The 20,941-nt window shown below is 42.5% G+C and overlaps 1 protein-coding gene across 9 annotated transcripts in view; it reads right to left on the reverse strand.

The window, feature by feature from the left end:
- Positions 1 to 20,941, reverse strand: part of LOC128893105 (polypyrimidine tract-binding protein 2) — a 265,695-nt gene that overhangs the window by 124,891 nt on the left and 119,863 nt on the right. The gene's annotated exons all lie outside the window — the stretch shown is intronic.

Raw genomic sequence — 20,941 nt, forward strand, 5'->3', positions numbered from 1 at the left:
TTTGAGAAGGGTGGATTCTACCTAGAGACGGGTAGATTTCCAAATTCGGTAGAGAATCTGACGCACCCAAACGTACCCTCCGCCGTGAAAAAAGGACCACGGGCTGGCAAGTTGTTTTCAATAGACACCGGAGCCGAAAGTATGAGATCCATTGACGTGGATCGCTTTTCGCGATCGATGCAGCATGGACGACCGCGGCGAAATCATTGAATAGCTGAAAGCGGCGTCCGCCATAATACACTTTCCATCGCCATAACGGTGCTCCCAGTGAATGTACGAAGGCGCAGATTATGTGCACCCCCACCGTGCACGTACATAAAATCCCTTCGTCTCCTCCCCCGCACGCTCTCTGTGTCTCCTGTGCTCGCTCCCTCCACCGACTTTCCTCCTTCGAGTCTGATCTCCCTCCAGGTAGCTTCTCTCTTTTCCTGTCTGTCATCTATCTGGCTCGCTGCGAATCGCGTGTGAACGCCACCCGGTACGTGTGTGATGTGGTATTTCCAAGAGAACGTTAATTAATAATTTAATCGAAGAGCCTGTTTCGGTCCTGCAGCGTCGGATCTGCAGCCTCTCTAATTAAAACCGACCCCTCTGCGAGGCTGTTCTCCCCGAGGCACGCGAGATCCACACACCCACGCTCCTTCTGTGGCACACACGCCTCTGTGGGAAATAAGAGAACACGATGGTGTCCGCTCGCGTCGGGACACGGCGGCTTTCATCGCCCACGGTCCATTGATCCTCTTCACGCCGAAAATCTGATTTCTGCTCAGGGTCGAAGGCCCCTACTTTGCACCCCGACAGGGATTAAGCTGCTTGTAATTTGCGGCGAACACCCTCGGTTCTTTTTACCGATTTTCGTGCCAACGATGTCGCCAGCAAGAATATTACTTTCTACGTAGCTACAGTCCAATGAGCATTCGCATCCTATGTGTCTGTTGATGAAATTTGACGGTCTCATGTTTCCAAATAAATTGTTCATCTAATATTGTAAAGAGTATGTATATCAGTCCGAGATGTATGCACAGGGAGTCATCAATGTCTAGCAGGGCGATGAGCAGACGGTAGCACTTTGTTGGCATCGCTGATGGTCCCTGATAAATCTATAAACGTCGTCGTCGTTTCGTTCATCTGCATCTCTCCTCGAGGGGTAGTTTCTCAGACTTCTCGAGACCACTCATGATTCCTCTAATGGACTTTCAGAAAATTAGACCATGCGTCACGTGGAAAGCTCGTATTAATATCGTCACCGGAGTTTTCATCCCCCTTGGGGACCAGTATTCGAGGAGACGCACGATGATTCAGGAGAAAATTACGCTAGTCACCTTAAACTTTTGCTGGTTCAAGTTCTCCCTAATACCACTCCTATTATACATCTTCATAGCAATGAATCGTTTAGAAGAGAAATAGAAAACTAGTGTTTGTGCTTCCATGTATTGTGGGAGTCTAAACGAAAAATAAGGCATGGGGATTCGAACCTACGATCCTCGGATCCACAGTCGACCGCTTTACCTACGCGACCAATCCCGTACCCTACGTTTCGTGTTTTTATTTGACTCCTTATTGTTGGGTATGGGAGGCGCGGATACTACAGTATATTAGAATTTTTAAACCGTGCCATACTAGATATTGTAAGCAGCTATTGAAATTAGCTTGCGCGATCACGGATCATAAATGAGCCTGGCAATAAATGTTTAAACATCCGAAAACTGCGAAGATATAAGAACAGCGCAGCTAATCTCAAATTGAAGCGAATTCATGGGGTATGGGTTCGATCCCGAGAGATGGGTCATTTCTCGGTGCCTTTTGGCTGTGAATCACTTCTGGGACTCGGGAGGAGGACTGGAAAAGCCTAATCGCGTTAGGGCGGCCAATCCAGGCCCTTGGATAACCGGGGAGAGCTGGCTAGGTGCTCCGGAAAAAATGAAATCGTGTCCTACGATTAATGTTTAAAAAGGCGTTGCTCCATTCTCGGAATTACTCTTGGCTGCGTGACCCCGTGGCGAAGCTCCGAGAATGAACTGGAATTTTTCTCCCGGCTTCAACGAGATTAGGTTGCTTTCATGGCGTCGTAAATGCCTTACACGTATAGTCCCATATTAATCCTTCCGGTGTCCAGCGCGCGTACGTGTTTAGCAAATGGGGTTTAGGAGACTCTGAATAATGAAGATCCTTACGCACACTGTTCAGACGCTGTTGCCACTGTTCCATTGCAAGTGCAGGTAGCAATGTGCAATGTCCTCGAGTTAGACACAGGCAACTGGAAAATCCACAATGTCATTCCTGGAATCCATAAAGTACACGTCACGGGTGAAAACGGTTAATAATTATAATTTCCGGTCTGGGTTGGATCCCATGAAAGAAGAAGAAGAAGAAAGCCACGAGACCTCTGCCCCTAGCGGCCGACAACCGCGACAATGGCGGCGGTTGCGGAAAGGAACGCAATTGAATGCCATCCCAATGTTTTTACCCATCAATTCTCTGGTTGGATTTTGATAAAAAAAGGAATCACAGACAAATCCAAAGGACACTTTCCCAGAGAATACCAGGAATCTTTGGAAATCCTGAAGCACCTCAACACCAATGGGGACACGCCCTATAATTTGAACCCTATCTGGAATGCGATCCTCCCAGTTTTTTGTTTTTTTTTTTACTGTTCGGCCGAACAATCTGCTGCTATTAGTGTCCAGTGAACTGTGCATGAGTCAGATGATTGGTAGTCGATGAACCGTGAGCACGGGTACCTTAAAATGTCCCAGATGCTCCCAGAGAGCGCATCAATAACAGTGTGTCATTTGATCCCTGAAGTGTCCATAGCCGGTAAAACGCTCAAGTATTCGCTATAAATTGTTAAAAGTAACCTGTACGTGACAAAAACAATTGACAATATTATTCGAACGATCACTTCGACCTAACGTTTGATACTTTGACCAGCATCGGAGGGCTCGTTACTCTTGGTAGATGAAGAAGCGGATAATCGACCAGGCGCGGAGTATTTTTAACGACGTTCGACAACATGGAACGACAGCATTATGGTGGAACGAAACGCGGGAAGAAAAATACGCTTCCGCTCGGTTTGAGTCACGGGATCACCTATCTAATCGAGATATCTCGATTTGCACGCTCCAGGGACTTTCGACTTCCGTAGGACCGGGACGCGCAAACGAGCAGCAAAATCCGTCGCGCGTAAATTTCCAAAGCCCCACCGTCCCCCTCCCCCTTCTCTTCCCTCAGTCGTCGTTCCGCCACTTTTGCAAGGGATAAGCGGATATTCCCGGTCGACGGGCGTGAATTTCTTGGATTCCTTGGTCGTCGTGGAAAAGAGAGAAACACGTAGGAGAGCATCTGTCATCCGGCGAGGAATAAGAAAATAAGAGGAAGCAAACTCCGATTCGTCGAATCGATTCCAAAGGAAAGGCAAGATGGGGGAAGCTGGACGAAGGGTCCGAGCATTTTGTCGTAAGATTATTTCTTGCCGAGTATCGATAAACTGTTCGTTTAACCGTTTAATCGTGAGTTAACTCGTGCATCGTAGCCAACGTGTTAACCAAAGTGTGTTCTTATTGGTCTGTTGCTACAAGCTGATGTGTTTGTAAGGAATTGATAAGTAAACATAGGTGTGACTATTCTGCGTGAATGTGACGGAGGTGGATGTGTTTGTAAGCGATTGTCGAGTAAACCTAGGTGTGTCTAGTTTGCATTAAAGGGGGGAGGAGCTTTCGCCCTCTGTGCATTGTACCGAGATTCCTCGCAAACTGGTCAGCTGCTGGATAACTGAGGGGCCAAGAATCATGGTTAGTTGAATTAATAATAATTTAGCGTAATCATTTTCGAAAACAATTGTAGGCGTCCAAAGCAGCTTGATTCTTAAACATAATCTCAGTTCCAAGCCCCCAGCTCGGGGGAGTAGTTTTATAATTGCACCAAACTGAACATTTTGTAATTAAATTTAACTAATTTACGGTGAAAAATAAAATGCGAAGTTGCGCGAGTTAATTTCACATCAATATTTCGCAACCATCGCCCCAGCGTATTCGAAACTCCAAAACTAACTTTTAAACAGCCCTCATGTGACCTATTGAAAAACAGTTTGGGTGAAACGAGGCAAACGGTACGACAACCTCAATTGCCAACCCCCTTTCCCTTGTGCAAAAGGTAGATCGTTTGGTGTAACGGGGCTACAATTAATAAACATTCGCCACTAGTGAACCATAACAAAATTAGTGAAATTGAAGTGTCAATGTCGTTCGACTGCCGACTCTGAATTGCGCGCCTTCGCCACGTTTAATTGGCGTTCGATCGCCGTTTCAATTTTCACCAAAACCGGCCGATCGAGCCAATTCGTTCCAGCTGCAAACGTGTCCTGGACATACCTGTCCATCTCAAAATTACGTGTTTCCACGTCCTTTGCGTTTGAATTTTTTCCTCCACGACGTATCATGTTCAGGTCAAACGCATTTGCAACAAGAAAAAATGGAACCAATTTTGACTTTCAGAGCTTTCAATTTTCAAATCTTCAAACTTTCCAAAATACAAAGTTTCAAAAAATTCATGTTCTCTTTTTGTCAAAAGAGTAAACATTCAAATATTCACTTTTCAAAACCTTCAGGCTATCAAATATTCGTATTATTTTATTTAGAATTGTTGCAACTAGTTTTCAATTTTTAATTAAAAATATTTGAAAGTTACTTTCAACATCGAAACCATTTTTAATTTTAATACTCGAGGATGTTTTAAATTATTCAGAGCGAAGTACGCTCATATTTTGAGTTGTTGTGCATTTATAAAAGCAATTCTAAATGCTGAATTTTGTATTTCCAAAAAAAAAAAAAAAAAAAATGTTCATTTATTTTAAATTGAATCGAGGTTCAAGAGAATCACGGTAATCGATCAAGAATAGTATAAATACTTGATTTCTCATTTGTTCAGAATTTTCAAGGGTTTTCGAATAAGTGCTTTCTACTCCCATTTTAAACTTCTCTCTGATTAAAGTTTCCCTTATGGACTTGTTACCGTAGAATTTTTAAAACTTGATTTTTTCAACCACCAATCCCTTCTAACTCCTCTTCTTTTTCAGTGTAGTGTAAGTTTTCGCGAAAGGGTGGCAAGTTGCATATAAAATGGCGCAACGTCGACGACCTCGAGACGTAAACAGTTTCCACTTTTCCTTGAGAAATTCGTAGCATTATCATGAGCAAATTTGACTTTCTGGCTCCCCTCCGACCCTCTTGCCGATCGACGGGGGTTCTCGTGGCAGCGCAGAGTAAGTTCGCGGTATAACCAACTGCTCCACTCCCAGGGGTGGCGAAGCCACGTGCATCATCCACCTTTTCAGCATCCGCTTCCAAACCACTTCGGGATTGACTATGCATCAGCCGAATTCCGGCGGTTCGCATAGTCCATTCCGCCTACGCGCCTACGCTTGAATTCCATCGCAAACCGAGTGGAAAAGTAGAGTCGAGCATGCTACCGACTCCCTCTATTTCTCTTCTTTCGTTTTTCCTACACGATCGGTCCGATACCATGACTAATGACGCGATTCAAATTAAGCGTAGCGCATGATGTTTTCAGCTGGTTTCCCGTGGGTTCTTTTCCGAGAAAAAATTTCAAAAGACATCCTCGATATTTTGAGAGAAAGTCAGGAGTAACGTGGGATTTTCTGCACCATCTAGATATCTTCGAGAGCTCTTCGGCGTTCCTGCATCGATACGCACTTCCAAGCGAAGACAAGTTTTGATACACCACCCGAGAAAGCTTAATCTTCATTCGCGAGAGAATGATAAGTCACCACCCCTGTAAGAGAAGACTTCTGAACGCCTAGTAGAGCATTTTCTTCCTGCGCATTCCTTGCAGATTCCAATTATCCCTGACAAGGCCGGCCAAGACTTCCCATGGCGTGGTGCAATCACCCAGTTGAAAAGAGGTCCGGCGCGTTGACAGGAAGGACGAGATGATCTGAGGGGAAACGAGACGTCGACCTTCGTTGAACGTCATCGGCATATGGACGCCGAAGCGTCCCGCCGTTGCCAAGCCTATTATCGTGGCCGGCCAAAGCCGCAACGTCTATAATACATTGTGCCGTAAACTCGATTCAACAAGAGTGGCTGCCACGCTGCTCAGGATCTGGCACCGTCGACACGCTGGACATGAACGTCCCTGCCATTGTCGTCGTCGTCCACCGCCGACCCCCCAAACCTGACGCTTTAATGATTTACATCCCTGACACGGTGACGCCTGTTTTGGCCTAACTGGGTTTTCGAGTTTCCGGATGGAAACATCAGAGGCAGTCAGTCAAATCGAAGTGGCACATTTGCCTGCTGCTTTTTGCCAAATAACTCGTTTCAAATCCCTCATTGTCATTTTATTCCAATAGTTCTTTACTTGAAAAATCGAGTTGCAGATTTGGATATTCATAGACCTTACGCGCTGTAGATGAGCATTTTCTTTGCGAGCTAGGTTCTTTTAGATAATGGAAGCTAAGCCGGATGAAAGAAGGCATCCTGGAAGAGTTCAGACGCAAATGAAATGATAGGGAAACGGTTCGCGGAACCAGGGACACTTATCATCATCCTTGGTTCCTTGGTCTCCACCGAAATAACATTTACCTAGGAAACGTTTCGTCGGCGCATTTCAAGCTCGCGTCGCTGCACGTTCCAGAGTTTCGAGCACACGTGACAGAACGATAAAATAAATGTCCTAACGCTGCCATAAACCGGTCACGTAGCCGAAGGGAATCGCATAACAGCGTGACATTTGTTCGGGGAGAAATGGCAACGCGATCAGATTTGCATACCAGGATAACTTCCCGAGATTCTAAGAACGAGAAATAACCTTCAGTTTTTTTACGATTATTATTACTTACGAAAAAAAGAGGTAAATACAATTGCATCCGTTAGGTTTAATTATTACGGCCACAGAATGTTAGGCTCCGTGCTTAATGAAATTCTTCCACTTTTAGCGGGAAATAGGGCGTAGGATTAAATTCCAGGTGCAACCACAGACAACGTTCGCAGATAAAATGCGCGAGGTGCAATTTCCATTATATAAATTTATCAAACTAATAACGGCTTCCTTTGGCGAGCAAAAGGCGAATTGCGTCGACGGAGCAAAGAGGAATTACGCACTGCGGAGCAGAGCGTCGGGGGACGTTTAATTGAAACGACAGAGGAGCGAATAAAAAGCTAACGAAGAAAGAAACGAAGAAAGGAAGAAAAACGAAAGAAGGACGACAAGTCTCTGCTCATCTCGTGGCCACTAGCTTGCAACCTGTTGAATCACAAGCCACTTAGAGATGGGAAATCACCAGAAACGGTTCTCCGTAACCTCAAAATTATGGGGAATCCCCTTGCAATTAATTCCTAAGCAAAATTCCTTACATATTCCCCAACTGCAATTTTTCCCTACGACAAGCTACCTACTTTCAAATTCGTTTGTTGAAGATTGTAGTTTATAAAAAAATAGGAGAACGTTGGTTTTTTAAACAGTAGACAGGAGTAAGGATATAACAGCAAACAAGAATTATTGACACGCACTGGAATGAATAACGATTATTGGAAAAGATGCTTTGATTAATGTTTACCGTGAAATTAAGTTACATGGATTTCAAGTGTAGACGTTGGAAAGCGAGGACAAGGGCAGCCAGCCAGTTTATTTCTTCTGACACGTTTCTTAGTGCTGAAGAATCGAATGCCGAATGCAGCCAGACCTTCTGCCTCAAGGATGAATACTTTTATGTCTGGACATTTTTATTCTGCCATTTTTCTTTTGCAAAGAATACAAATGTTGGACTTCAGACAACATCTCAGCAAAGGATGACCAATCTACATTGTGGACAAACTATCTACGTTAATTTCTGTGTGGATTTTATTAGCTCAGAACAGATACGATAAAGATTTAAATTGAGATATCCTAACAAAGAGACCCAACACCCGAAGAACTTGGTAGTCGCGCAATATCTCGTAATATTTTACAGAAAGGTCAACAATCTGCGAATCACGGCGATTGGATAGTCGCGGCAAGTATATCGTGTTTGTTTGCAACTTCCAGAACAAACAAAGTTGCGAGATTACGTGCAGGTTGCTGGATACTATACCGACTGCGTAGATGGATTTACATGCAGCCTCTATTAATATTAAATCCATCCAGACACGCGATAATAAACGCAGGATAATGCATAAGGCTTTCTTCTTTCAACAAACGAAGAAGCAAGCATTTATTCTAAAAATTGCTCATTCGGAACTGAACATTGTTATTTCTTCAAAGTGTGGAACCACGTCAGATTTAACTACGAAATGACTTGCAAGCGTCGAACGTCAAGAAAAAAGAATGGATAGTAAGTAAAATGGGAAAAGTAATAAACTGCAGAGGGAGATTCAGAAATAAAACTTCACTGAAGAATCCTCCATGCGTGAAGTCTCGAAGAATCTTCAGAGTGGAATATAACAGAGAAGTACGGATGGAAAGTGCTTGCTTTGTGATAGGAGGTAGAGAAAGGGAGTGCAGAAGGTGGCAAACCGAAAGGAGACGAGTAAGAGAGAGAAAGGGAGAGTGCAACGACCAGCAGCCGGCTCTGCAACACTGCACACAAAGTGGAAACGGTGTGGTGATTCACTGGTGAATCCCTGTGGCATTCCAACGCTTCAAGGTTGAAGTCAAGACACACCTAAGTGTTCATTCTCGATTTAGAAATTCCTACTTCACCCACTCTCCCAAACGAGCAAGTCGAGTTTCTAACGCGAATCTTATGTAACGTGCAAAATTCAAATTGTAATAAATGAATATACAGGGTGTCCCAAAAGTCGGGGAGAAGCCGGAAATGAGGGGTAGCTGAGACGATTCTGAACAACAATTTCCTTTGCAAAAATGTCGGATGGGGCTTCGTTAAGGAGCGCGCGTAGACCGTTCGAGCGGCCGCTCGATTGGTCGGGGTTTTCTCTTAATATCTCCTTAACGAAGCCCCATCCGACATTTTTGCAAAAGAAATTGTTGTTCAGAATCGTCTCACCTACCCCCCATTTCCGGCTCCTCCCAGACTTTTGGGACACCCTGTATACATTTCAGAAACAACTCAACCGAAGAACGTGAAATTTTCAAATTCGCATAGGATATATTTATATACAGAATATTTCGCCTAACTTGAGTATCTTATACCGTTCGTTTTGGGGGAACTGTTGCAGGAATTAAAATAAAATTTCCCACCGGTTCAAACGCCACATCAAACCCCACGAATCCTCTGTGTCGATACGCAATCGAGATTGACGACCCGGAATAAATTTTACGGCGCGATTCTTTTATGGTAGAGTATATGCGTGATGGGGAAAACCCGTGTAGGGAAATCGCGCGACAGTTGGCCAGATTGGCGACGCTCGCAGTTTGAAATCGACGCGATACGCGGCGTTCGGATTTACTGCCGCATCTTTATTGTTGTATCCACAGGAAATGTAAAAACGTGTCGCATAGCGAGAGAGGGGAAGTGGAAAGTTAATTTCGTTTCGTTTTATGAATGATGGATATGGAAAGAAAATTTGCAAGAATATGTAGGAGGTTCAAATAAATATTGCTCGATGCCGTGCAAAAGTGTTTTATTCTCTGCCAAAGCCAAACGCGAACTGCCGTGGCAAGACAGTCGCCAATAATCGCCGAATCGAGACAAGTGCTCGTCGCTTGTCTAGGTCGGGCGCCGAAGGTACAGGTTGTCCCAACCAAAAATGCCTACAAATATAAGATGAGAGAAGTGATCACCTAGGACGATCTTTCTACTACATGTTCAGAATATTAATGAACTTTGTCGGTCAAGAATGAATATTATATCCAACAGCATGCATAGCTTACCAACAGTAGCTCCTATTTATGAGTGGCTTTCTGGCTCAGAATGCGCCAAGTAAACAAACAGTATCCAGACGTTATACAGAACATACACTAAACAACGAGATTTCATAGGGCGCGTGTAAAGTTTGTTACATGTAAATATGTGAAACTTGTTAATCAAAGTTCAAAGCAAACATTGCTCGTGCAACATATTCTCCACCCACTCCGGCGGTATTAATTCCTCCTAACGGAGAGCGTGCATTACAAAATATGACCAAACATATGATACTCGCCATTCGACTTGTTAACTCCATCGTTCACAGCTTATTAGTATAATTAGTTTTCAATTTCAATAATTATCCCGAAAGAATGCGTATTCCAAGGGAAAGCATAGACTACCTTATTTGCGAATTCCTCGTTTCCTTCAAGAACGAAGAAAGAAAAGTGAAGAAGAAATGTTTGCTTCGCCTTGAAACGCAACGTTTAAAAGATCTAAAAAATATTTTAAACGGTGAACTTGAAAGGAGCATTGAAGTCTCCGTTAGTCCGATAAAAGTCCATTTCCATTCCTCTGGTATTATCGAGGACTTAAATGGAACAACAGACGATCGTTCGCGTTCAGAGTCGTAATGGAACGGCGGTGTTTCGCTGCTTTATAGAAAGTAAACGGTCACATTTCCAGGTGGTGGCGCGACGGCAGCGGAAATACGAAATGCTGAAAGTGGAAAGGAACGACACGATGCTAAGGGCTTTCGCCTGTTTCTTGGCTGTCACATTATCCTGGCAGCTATCGGTAACGTGCTACCGCGAATGTCACACTTTCTGAAAATCCTGCAGCCCACTTTTCGACGCCATATTTAAGGAAAGACGGAGCTGGAGGACTTACCATAGGCAAAGAAGGTTAACTGCTTGAAGATATACAAGATATACAACCTCAAGATTTAATTTTTAATAAATGTACATAAAAAAGAAACGAACGTTAAATGCGTATTGTACTCCAATGTTAAATACTGTCGAGCTATTATTCTCTTCGATTAGAATTAAAACACCCTAAAGTATTACGATGTATACGTTGGTATTAATAATGGAGCAACACTAATCGTTTATAATAAATATCTCTAGTCACTTCAAAGGCAAGAAATTCTCTGGACAAGTGGAGAAAGGAAGTGGAGGAAGTATAAACATGTGAACGGTGAAAAAACAGAGGGATTTTGGTGAGCCATGGTGTCTGCGGTGACACCCTAGCCTAGACTGCCAAAGTAATGTGACAGCAGAGAAACAGGCGAAAGCCCTTAGCACCAGCATCGCTCTTTTCGTCGCGGAACGGTTCCCTTTTATTCGCTCCAACGATTTCACGACGAGTAAAACTTGCCAAGGCGGAAGGATATCGGAGAAAAGCGAGATCGAAGAGACCCTCGACACCTTCTGCTGGAGTTGGAACTCGCATCCCAGACTTTATACGCTGCAAATTATTTTTAGACCGAGAACACTACCTCCTGAACCAAAAACGATCGTTTTTGGGAAAATTCAAATGTTCTATAAAAGCTGTGTTGAAAGCATCGACTTTCGAGAATGCTCCTGATATGTTACTTGTCTAAGAAAACGGTACTATAAAAGGAAATATAAACAATTTTTAATCTAAACAACTAAGAAAGGCCCAATTTGTCTAAGAAAATAATAATATAATGCATAGTTAGGTCGAATTCGGTCTGCGGAGTAATACGACCGAGGGAAACGAAGTCGAATGTTTATTCGATCACGTCCGTTCAAAAAATATTCTTCCATCCTGAAATCAACTTTTTTTCCGCGCGCATATTCGCAGGAAAGGTGGGAGGTGGGCGCATAAACATACTTATCGTTGGCGAGATTTAGAACGCGAGTGGAAACCCCTTGGGTTTCGCTTGAGCCGGGGGTGCAAAGAATGCAGACACATCGGGAGCTACATGAATATCTCAGTCGGCTTATTTACATACTTCCTCTGCAAGTATTCACCGGTAAAATGTTCGATAGGATTGAAGCAGACTGCAACTAGCGATGGTTTCGAGTTACCACAAGAAACGCCACGACACATTAAAATCCAAAATATCTAGATTAAACCAAAGAGTACAGGCACATTGTTCCACAAATATTTTGTATTGCTTGATAAAATCAATATAACAATTTCGTGAAATTTTTAATTTAAATGTCACGGGTGCCATCGATGAAAATTTATTTCCTTCGAGTGCAAGAGGATTCAAAAACGTACGGGAAAATTGCGATTACTATCAACGACCAACGATCTATTCGAACGAAATTGCTGATGCTTGCAAGTGATTTAAAATGGAATCGAGTCATCGCTAGCTGCATCCAAAGGAGGAAGGGGGAGGGGGTAAGTATGAAGGGAGGATAAGCGTATGGGATTGTCGCGTATGTCGTAGATTTCTCGTCGCTGTAGAAACGCATCGGATTTATTGAAGGGAAAATATTTCGTGCTATTGTGAACGAGATTCTTTGCAAGAAATTCTGCAGGAGTTTGAATACGATCTGCGCAAAGCGGATCCTAAAGCCTTTTGCTTCAGACATAATCGTTTCAAGCTTGGAACGGACATAATACTATAAGGATGAGATTTCGTTCGACTGATCCACGCTATAAAATTGTTCGAAAAGCGATCGATAACGTTATCATGGCATAAATAACGAGGGGAAAATTGTGCGAGTTAACGGGATCTTTTAATTACATTTTCATGAAACAAAATGGAATTTGTAGCTTTGACAACAGGTTCGAAAAATAAAGTCAGGGTAAGCAACAAAGTTTAAATAAACTATCGGCTGTTGACACATGGTTAATCAAAGCTTGTTTAATATATTATATTGCGAAATGACTATGAACCGAAATTTATACTTCCAACCCTGTTAATTCTGAGAGATCGAGAACTGTAAAGCACCTGCAAATAGCACGGTGGAGATCAAATATGCTCAAACGTATGTCGAGGGAGCTCAGTCGAGATGAGATTGAAAGTAATTCCTCAGGAGACCAAACATAACTCCACTTTTTCCTACGATGCGAGCGCACGCAATAAAGCAGCAGCCATGGCCGCGTTTGACTAAGCGAGTATCATGTCGTGGAATAATTAAATGCCAGCCAGAGAGAACTCGAGCATTAAGTAGACTTAGAGGTTACTTTACTCTTCCCTTACACGTCTTAATAATCTTTCCAAGATTCCCAGGGAACATGGAAAGCCCGATGAAAGGGATGAAAGCGGTCCCGGTCGCTTTTCCAGCCACGTCATATTGCGGATTCGTGCGAGGAGAGCAAGCATAATTCTTCTTGGTCGTCGCCGACGGTCAGGTGAGAAATAGAAAGAGGGAGATACCCTTCTGCCCTTTAATCCGCGGGGTGCCCCAACCAGGCAAATTCCTTTTCTCAAAATAAACGTGCCGACCAACGAGAAACAAGAATCCCAACTGGTTTTGCCCTAAGCGGTCCCCCCTTTTCGATTCCAGGACCTAAACAACCGCGACACGCCTGACAAAGCGTCGTAAATTAATTAAAGAAGATGTAAATTCAAAACTTGAACTTTGCTTCGGTATAATAAAAAGTTTCCAGTCAAGGTAAGTCCATGGTACGATGATCCCTTGGTGTCATGCCTGATATATCCCAACGTTTTCGCCATCAATTCTGTCAACCTACTCGATAAAGTCCCACTTTCCAATCCCTAGTGATTGGCTGCCTCTGACCCAGCTGCTTTGTTCAGCTCTGCTTCCTCAAGGTCTTTGCTTCGAGTATCCCATTGTATGAGCTAGTACGTATATCGATGAAGTTTAGTGTATTTTCGAATAACGTAACTGGACTACTCGCAAGCAGAGAGAGTACGTTCGCTGGAAAGTTTGAGGCGGCACGTTAATGACAGGAAACCAGCGATATGAACTTGACGGCTCGGTACCGCATCGTGCACCACAGTAACGTACCGACAAACCACAGGTGCCCTGACGAAGAGGTGGCCGCTACGTTCCCATCCCTTGCCCTCCCCACACCTCTGGCTCACCACCCTCTCACCCCCTCATTATCTCCCGGGTTATGCACTTCGGTTGTGCAAAAGCCCCGCGATGGGGGTGGTCTCGTTAAGAGAGGATTTTCTCGGTGAAAAGCTCTCTGGCTTGACCGCAAATTCGCCCCACTGATTTTCACGATTTTTATTCAACCATCCCAAGGATTAACCCTCTATGGACCGGCGTAGCTTTCGAATCATATACTACATTGACTTTTTATTGAATAAAATTTTACTTCAAATATATTTTAGAAAAGAAAAATGTTTCAAGCAAATCTAGGTTCACGTTCTCTGCTTTTAGAATCTTCAAACTTTAAACTCTTCTATGGTACGAACAAAAAGTAACCGCTCAATTTTATATGCGGCTAGGATAAACAAAATTTGGAGAAAATAGAGGAAACTGTTAAACTTTCCAAGTCAGTTTCCTCATTGGTGAAAACACGAGAACTATAAAGACCAGCAGGGACACCGATAAGATTTCCAAAGAAAAGCAATTTTGAGGAACAGTCATCGTGGGAACGCAGCATCCCTTCAAATCTAACAATCCCCTAACGCTTTTAAGCTTTTGAACAAATTATTGCAAAATTTTATTCAATCAGCTACCTGTCTTTGTTGAATAGTGTCCCAAACAGTAGAATTCCAGGCACAATTACTAATTGGATATATTCCATTTAAAAAACTGAAATTAATTTTGTCCGACCTAATTTCCAGCTTTGGTGGAATTAAATCGATAATTGATCCAATGAATTGTTAATTTAATAATGCAACGGGTGGCACACACAGCGAATGAGAACAAAGAATGTCGGCAGAGAAGTAAATTATTGGTACAAATGTTTATGCGTAATTAAATTATTTATGAATATTCCTGTAGCAAATTCTCGATGGTAAATTGTAAGCTAACAAATTCAATTTCCGATTGCTGAATAATGACAAAGTATTAATTTTTATACTGATTCTCACTCACCAGTAGAAGCAGGATTCAATGATTCAAAGACAAAGTTCAAATGCTTACCTGTAACAAAAAAGGAAAAACTGTTATCGAACCCAAGTATAAAGTTTCAAAAGTTTCGTTGAAATGTACTCAGCCATTTAAATGTAATTACGTTAAGAAACATATTTTTGAAACAATTTTTTTCCCTCTTAAGCAGTATAATTTCATTTTGAGCGCGACAAATCATGGTTGAAGATTTCCGGAACGGAGGGGCGTCAAAGAACGGATCAGTGACGGAGGACGGTTTCTGAAAGGAAGGACGAGCGTCCCGGCGATAGGAATCTCGAAACCTGAATGCCTCGTCAAGATGTCAGCTATTGAGATGAGAACGTTCAGCCGTGAAAGCTTTTAAATTCCAGCGAAACCCTTTCGGGGCCAGCCCCCCTAAAGTCTGCCAGAAATTCAATCTTCGAAACTCGGTGGGATCCTGATACCGTCAGGACGCGGAACGACGTCATGAAAAATTTTCACGACCTACGATCCGTCTTCATTGCAAAATGAAGATAACATGGCCGAACAAATGGAAAGTTATTCATTTTTTACGAGTTACATCGTAGATAATGCCTTCTTAAAGATCTAACAGAGATGTTTCAGTAAAATTCCATTGATTTTGAGCTTGAATATTACAGAAAATGAAAATGGACGAGGAACGATTGTAAAAATTCTTGGTCCCTAGATTCTAAAGCAGAGTGACGCTCAAGGGAAGGAAGCGTACGCAAGGGTTGCAGGAGCCACACGGCAAAGTGGCTAACGATAATTTCTAGCCGGCGTCACGTGCCGGCAATATAAATCACCTCCTCCTGCTTCTCCTCCTCTTCGAGGCTCAGAACTCGCCCCCACAATTACCTAATACGTCCGCTACGTTATCCCCAGACACCATCGGTGCAAACCACCTCCCTACTTCGATTCCCAACCCCCCTAGCAGCCTTTCGCAGCCCCCGCGGCCACTAACTTACGTCCCGACGCCAATAATAGATCTAGACAGGCTTGCGTCTGACGAATTCCCCTAAATCACCGGTATTTCTCATCGACGAAGACTTCAGCTAACCCATCGGTGAGAAAGAGGGGGAGGAACGCTGAATACCCCCTATGAAATCATTTCCTTGATAGGATATTAAGGGTTAGCCCACTTCGACAACTTGAAAAATCCATTCTTTATATTTATTTCTATAGTTATAGAACTTCGAAACCATTTAATGCACAAAGTAATTCCATATTAAACACCTCAGCCAACGCTAACTATCAACGAGGTGGACGTTAAAATTTGTTATGGGCAATAAACCGTGTCACCTGATTTCAGGTCTCTATCACGAGGGCATCGCGTTGGAACTATAAATTTCAAGCTGAAAAGCTATTCCCATGCAATCCCATAGGAACTCGCTTAATCGTTATTACGCAGTCTGGATCCTCATATCTCATAAAGACATAAAATTCCGTCCTGCGAACATTATATTTTCATTTTAATATGTAACTACAAATTTTTGTATTTCAACCCTTCCAGCGAATGCAACCGCTCTAATGAAAGAAAGTTAAGCTAGAATGTAAATGGAATTTTATTTAAATTTTTTGTACCATCATCCCTTAAAGTGTCAATGATTGGATTTACTCTGTATATCTTCTCGTCGGTTCTGTTATCAAAACTTTTTTTACAGAAGTCCATACGCGAGCAGACCCCAGAGATTCCCAACGTTGTCACGAGACATTCAACCCTGAGAAACACACCCTCTGCAGTGTAAACCACTGGGGGGTTAGAGCCTCTTTCTCACGACTTCTAACGCGGCCACTTACCCCCGCAGCAAACACCAGCCCCCTGCCCTTGGCAACCAGGCCGTGCACGTAAATACAATCTTCCCTGGGTCTCTTTTAACATTTACCGTGGCCGCAATAGATACCTGGGGCATTACTTTGCCTGCACGATGCATAACGGGATGCAGTACGCTTTCCGGCCGAGAACAACGCTGGCGATGGCCTCGAGTCGCTCGCGAGAACCTTGCAAACACTCAACCCCTTCAAGAAACGAATTTTAAAGCAAAGTAGTTTAATCTTTGCTCGAAAATAAACTAAAATTCCAATTGGTATTGGTCTAGTGACATCTATTAATAATAATTTTCGTTTGTTCTAGTGAGTATAAACGCGAGCCTCTAGCCGAATAGCTTCATAATTATAACCCTTTGCACTTGCAATTGTTTTAAAGAAACTGCTTCTTTAGTGACCTAACAATGCAAAGGGTTAATATTGTTACGATGGTTTCCGTATTACGTCATTGTGAAATTTAGTCGTGGCCAGTTAAATTTATTGAGAATTGTAGTGGTTAACTCCGTTGTACAGTATTTCAAGTAACCAAACGAAAACCCTTGTGCCGGTATTCTTGAAGAGGTTGAGGTTTATTTCTCTAGTATGGGCCGGTCGAGAGGTGCCATTGTTGTAGAGAGTTTACACGGTTCCCGAGGACTCTACCTGCTTTTGTGAGCTGTCGAAAGAACAGGTAGATTTCCTCGGAGGACCTAACCTTGAAATTCCCCAGTATTATCAATGTACATCCTTCGTCGAAATTATTTTCGTAAACGGTACATATTCCGTTTAAAGCAACGTAAAATTTCAACGTAAAATTTCAACTTTTCGTACCTTATGGCACCTGTAGAAAGGGAAAGAAGAAAGTTGCGGAGCCTCTGGAGCAACCACGCGATCGCAGAAAATCATGACGTATTCGTCGAAAGCACTGGACCCCAGCAAAGTCAAACGCCCACCTACACACACGTACTAGCCCACAGCACGTCCGGAAACACGTAAAAATCTACACGTCCACGCCAAGACCACGACACGTCCGCGAGTAAACGAAAAACTGAGACGAAAATATTCGAGGAATGAGTCACGACGCGTTCAAACTGTACAACGGTCGAACGAAGACTATGAGAATTCGGTAGGACGCCTAACCAAGGGCGTGTCATGACCTGCTCGAGGTTTTCCGTCGGCGCACAGTGCACTGGACATATGGAAGATATGGAGAAAAATCAAATGAGTCGTTGGGTAATGTTTTTAATTTTCTATTTTTTTTAAATTACATATAATAAACTTATTAAAAGTGTTTTTCAAACAATTACAAATTATTCAGAGTCATCGGTATCCGAATCAATTGACAAGTTTGAAATAAAACTCTTGTTCAGAAGAAAAGGAGATAGTGACAAATTGGAAGTTATAAAAAATGGAAAAGGTGTTCAAAATAGTTCAAAATTATTTACCACACATCGTGAGACTCGTTTTGAATACGATAAAAAATAATAAGGAAAGCTGAATAAATGTTTTCGGTTGGAGAATTTTTCGTAAGCTTTAAACTCAGTGGCGCCACTATGGAGAGTGAGAGGTACTACACAACTGTGATCTCCAGGAAAAGGCGCGAAATACGATTGTACTTACTAATCCCAGTAGCTAAACAAAAATTTTCGAAAACTTTTTTTTGTACTTTTGTCCATTGTTCGATGCACTGTGCGGCGTTCCGATCAATTGTTTATACTACCGCGTGGTTTGTATAGACGAGGTTGTTGGATTCGTACACAAAGACAATCTCGCCTTTTGAGGTTCGTTTTCAAGTGACATCGAATCTTATAGTTTCATTTTTAGAAAAGGACTTTAAAAAGGGCTACTGGTTAACTTGGTAAAATATACATCAACATTCTTTCGTTTCATTATATTTCAAACAGTTTCAGATCAAGACTGGTGTCCAGTGGTTTATTGATTAAAATAAATATTTTGATTGAAAGATAGTATTTCCTTTCGAAATTGCAAGAAATGTTATCTTCAAGATAATATATTCCCAGTTGTATTATACATATTCAGGATACCTCTGGTTTTATTATCCTGAATAATATTGTCCATGAGAAGCATTTCGTGGTGGGTTATTTATGCGTCATGTTTTCTCCCATTACTGCATAACATGATTCGTATTTATTTATATGTAAGAACAAAAATGTTGGAATTGTTTCAAGAGTAAAAATATTAAAATCCATTCACTATTTTAATATTTATCTTTAAATTCTTAATTAAATAAACATATTACAAGGTAGAATTCAAAGAGGAACCATGGGTAGAGATTCTAAGGTGGTTCGTCGCCATCGCTGTTGAACCACCTTTGCCTTTCTCCTCTTCTTGCGCGCATAACTGCATATCGTAGCTACATCTCAGCCCTGAGAGAGCCCCGAGGCACGTCTTCACAATACTGCATTACGATACCACCCCATTTGCACCCCTTCCTTTTCTTTCCAGCCCCCTGTCTCGACAGCCACCCCTAGCTGGGGGAATTGCTGTTGAAGGTTCGAGGCGACGCAAGATGGAGGGCGATCCTTCGAAATGAGATCGAAAGTAGGCTCGCGACGCGAATCAGAAGAGAAACGAGATTCACGCACGGCACCTCTTTGTGTCCCACCCCCGTATGCTCAGTCACCATTTCCCTCGGAACAAAAGAAAAAGAAAATGGGAGAGGAAGGACAAGTTCCTCTTCGTTGGAATACTGTTATTGGGAATTTAGGTCGCGTGATTCTTTTCTCCTGTTTTAAACCCCCACCACGCGGAGCTTGAAATAGCGTCGCGACGCTCTCCGAGCTAACCGAATTGATACGTTTCCTCTTCTTCCACTCGCCACCCCTTTATTCTTCGATTCTTGAGAAGCTAACTTTGTAATTTTTCAAAATGGACCTCGATTTTTAGCTTTGCAGTTCTAGGAATTGAGTAACTAATCGTAATTAATCGAAATTATTGTTTGGTGAATGTTTTACCAACATTTTATCGGAAGATTTTTAAAGTTGAGGAAGTTACGTTCAATATTATACATTTCTCTTTTTTTTGGACCTATCGTGTCAAGTAGCCAATTTTCTCAGAGATATCCAAACCTCTCAAACTATCAAGGTATCTCTTCAATTAATTCCCACCGTCTTGGCTCGATCATCGCAGGGGAATCGTTTCGGTTCTGACGATTTACCGTCACGCCTCGATTAAAGCGCACTCTGGTGCACTCGATTGATTCTCAATCGAAGTTGGACGAGCAATCAGGACGCCTGAACAACGATGTTATCAATTACTTTATCCGAGGTGTCGCTAACTCAAAGCGGGCGCTCTTTGAGAAGGAGACACAAAGAAGAAAAGTAACGGTTACTTAATTGAATCCAAACCCTGCAATTCCTTTGACATTCCAAATCCAATTTCACAAAAACGACTTGCACAACTTTATTATGTGTTACACTGTATCGAAATTTAAACTCGTATACCAAATTTTCTACTAAAGTGAGCTATAAATAGATACTGTAAAATTTTACTAAAAATTGCGTGCCACAAAAAAGATGCCTGGTACTTCTCCAAGTATCCTCCGTATTTGCATATTGCGTAAAGCTTAGAGTGACTTGCAACTTCGTTGGAACAAGCAAAAGGATTGAATCAATCTCAGTGCATCCAGCAAACGGAAAGATAAACAAAGTTCTCAAACGAAGAGGTCAAAGTGCTTGATAACTCACTGGTTTATCATTTTTGCTACTGACTTTAGTGCTAATTACCCAGTATACATAAGGAAAGGCTATACAGATAACTAGAGAAGCATTCCTCTCATTCGTTGGAGTCCTCGTCGCCCACTTGTTGAAGTTTCCTTCAAAATTTGTGAAAAAAGAAGCGAATAAATATCCCGCCTCGAATGGTGGCCCTTTTATTGGCTACGGAAATACCTTGTCCAGAGTGGAGTTGCATATCCATGCGCGCAGGATCGCTAAATACTTCTCTCAGGAGTCACTCAGTTTAATCTTTTGCACCCTAAATTTGTATTGAATTTTTAATCTAGTGACTCGCTATTCCTCTAAGTCTTTTTTAAATAATTGTGGTAGTTGGTATCGAATATCTGATCCTGGTTCTACTGATCCTCAAAACGGGAGAGATCTAACCTGGCGGTGATTCGCCAGCAATGAAAACGAGAAGACCTGGGTCGATCGTGGCAAGACAGGTGTGCCTAACGCAATTCCCCGGCGCAGGCAAGGGAGCAGAAAATGATGTTCCAAGCCCTTGGAAACGGGGATCGCACGATCGAGCGGAAAGCCTCAGTTTGTTCAGGATTCTCGATCGGCAGATGCGTTTCCGCGAGTGT

This window comes from Hylaeus anthracinus, unplaced genomic scaffold (assembly GCF_026225885.1).
Source record: "Hylaeus anthracinus isolate JK02 unplaced genomic scaffold, UHH_iyHylAnth1.0_haploid 2, whole genome shotgun sequence".
Classification (NCBI taxonomy): Eukaryota; Metazoa; Arthropoda; class Insecta; order Hymenoptera; family Colletidae; genus Hylaeus; species Hylaeus anthracinus.